Genomic DNA, 3138 nt, shown 5'->3' on the forward strand with positions numbered 1-3138 from the left:
TTTACAACCCTTAGCAGACTACTTTGAGCATCTGCACTACCCTATGGCAAGGCATTACACAGCTTAGACAAGGGAACAAGGTCTGGCATTTAGGCACGAGCTGGACATCCCAAGACACTGCTGTGGGCAGTGGAGAGAAATCAGCAGTCCTGCCAGGCAGTTCATCTGTCCCAGGAGAGCAGCTGAAGTGGAGTCAGAAGAATCACTGTTAACCTCCACTTAAATCCAGCAAATGATGTCCAGAGCACTAATTCACCTTTTTCTGTAGAGGTTTAAAATAGATAGGATGAATTACACGGCACTGGGTGCTGCTCACCTGGGACCTTCCCTGTGGCTGTAAGGTAGGCTTGGATTTTTTAGGGACAATTTCCTTCTGTCTGGCTCTGTGTGCAGGGGAGAATTCAACCCCGGGGTGAGTCCTAGGCTCTCAGTGGGAGACCGACTGTACTTAATGAACCAGCCTTCTTTCCTTTGCCTCCTGATGGATAGCAAGGTGAACGTAGGGCTACAAACCTGTGATCTCTCCTCCTGCAGAGTAATGCAAAATGCATGAGGTTTAGACAAAGGGAAGTTAATCTGCTTACATTTATGAGAAATAGTCCCGGGCTTCCCTTGCAACAACATCCCCCCAGGTGCTCAGCAGGGTTTGCTAAATGATACAAACAAATTAGCCAGTAATTGACTCTTCATTTGCACTGAACATTTCTCCCTATTCTTTATTTGAAACGTCCCCAACTACACCGAGTCCTGTAATTATTCCTTTTTCTTTTTTTTTTCTTTTTTGGCCCAGATATGTTTTATAATGAAAGAGTATTAAGAGCTCTCCCTTTGAGGGAAAAATATTGTTATTCCTGGCTGTGATAAGCTGAGATATTATTAAGCTTCCTGTGCGAGTCTGTAAGCTATTCTGCTCTTCTGTAGCACTTCCCATGAGATATCTGCAGAGTGCTTTGCTGTGGGCATCAGACTTAAAGGGTGGCTGCAAATTACCCGAGGAAAGATATGAATCCTAACCTACTGCTCTGGTCAGCACAGATGCAGTTAGTGGTGGGGGTCAGTTTTTGCTGGAGGCTTTAGGAGGTTTTTCTTCCTCCCCAGTTCCACCTAGAAAGATAGGACAGAAGGGGGGCACCTACAAGATAAATCCTTTCCCTTCAGTAGTTGCCAGGAAAGAGGAAGTCATTCCTAAATGAATGTGGAGCCATGACAAATGTGGCTCTTGAGGCTGAGTACCCCCAGGGTGATAGTAAAGGCTTTGCAGGCAGCATAAAAACCCTGCTGGGCATTGCTGCTGTATGGACAATTGCTCCTTCAGGTCCACCAGAACACTGGGCTTGATTCAACCCTTAGGAGTTCTCCTCTGGCCTTGGTCTCTCAGCTCTTGTTTCCTTGGTCATGGCACCTGGGCAGCTTCCAGAAGGAGTTTGGGTCAAAACGAGCAAAAGGAACAAAGCCTCTTCAACATCTGTCTTGTAGAGATAAGACCCAGGGCATTTTGAGGGTTCGGTTCCTTGTTAAGAAATAATAATGTAAACTTGGATTGTGTTTGCCTCACCAGTTTAAGCTAATCTGGCATGTCCTGATGGAAAGAGTAGTTGGTGCTCATGCAAGCAGCTTGGCTGGTTGCTGCACGTGGGGAGAAAGAGGACTTGGGGGAAAGCCATCAGGGAAAACTTATCTGGGGAAATTTCAACAGTGCAAAGCAAGTACTAGGGCTTTCATGGGAATTTAGGGCTTTAACTGCTTCCAGGTTTTTGGAAATCTCCTCTATGGAATAGGCTTGATGTAAACACGCCAGGGACAGAGAAGTGCAATCATTAGCAAAAGAACAAGGAGAGACATAGGGAGCTGTTTAGAAATATCTTTGGGTATACAAAGCATTAAGAACGATGACAAAATCATTTCGCTTTGCTGCAGAGAGCAATCCCTTGGCATCTGCTTAAATCTGGAAGGTGGACAAGTGTCTTCTGGCCTGTGCAAGGCTAATGAGGTCGAAGATGTATATAAATACATACTATTTACCAGGAAAGAGGACGTTAGTTGAGGAAATGAATAATTTCAGAGGGTATAAACTAATCAGAGATGTTTGGAGAAGGAAGATGCTCATATAATTAGATTTGAACCAAAGGGTAATGCAATCAAATGATAATGAAGGCCGGTTGTTTATCACCTGTTGTAAAAGAGTTGTCTAGGCAGAGAATAAAGAAAGAAATAGTTATGTCTCTCTAAAAAAAAAAAAAAAACAAAACCACAAAACAAAACTTCAAATAGCCTCTTATAGATTTGTAGGGTTTAAAGCAAAATAGGATAATGAGATCTTCAAATCTGACCTCATGTATGTCATTGTTCTCCCCACTTTGCAGTCATCTCTGCGCTGATTCTATTACCTTGTGTTTGATGATAATAAATCTTCTGGAAGAGGATCAAGTCCTATTAAAATTTGTGAGTCAGTTTTGTAGCTGCAATTCTCAGAATTGCATGGATTTAGAGTCACGGAGAGTTTGACGCCATACTTAAATTAATAATAATGATAATAATAAAAAAATATTTCTTATTTTTTTATAGTACGCTATGAAATCATTAAAATTGAAACTCTGTTAGGAATCATCTTGGCTTTTAACTAAGTGCACTGTCTGTGGTCAGTTTAGAGGCTGGAAGAAACACAAGCTTCATTTTGTGATCAAATTGCTTTAGCACACCACTGGGGCTTGCAGTTTGCAGTTTTTTTTGCATCCTGAAAAAAACCACACCTCTTTTGTGATACTCCCTGGGATTCTGGAAACCTTGAGAAGCCTTCTTCCAGACAGCAGCACACAAAAGGGCTGGATCTTCATCCGATTTCCATTAACTCCTAAGCCCAAGCTGGATGCATTCAGCAAAGCTGCTAGTTTTTTTTATCGCAATGCTGAGGTCTATTGAATTCTTTCTGTTTCCTGGACCCGGCACCTCCAGTGGGTGAGTGGTATCATAAAATACACCCTTGGCCTGCAGTGCTGCACAGCTCGGTGGCATTCAGCATCTTAACCTAGACTTAGCTCACAGACAGGCTGTGGAGGGAGTTACTGAATTACACATGGATGCAGTTGCCTTGGCAGTAGGCCCCGTGGTTGTAGCTTTGAATCACAGCTCATCCTTTTG

The sequence above is a fragment of the Anas acuta genome, chromosome 2 (assembly GCF_963932015.1).
Source record: "Anas acuta chromosome 2, bAnaAcu1.1, whole genome shotgun sequence".
Taxonomy (NCBI): Eukaryota; Metazoa; Chordata; class Aves; order Anseriformes; family Anatidae; genus Anas; species Anas acuta.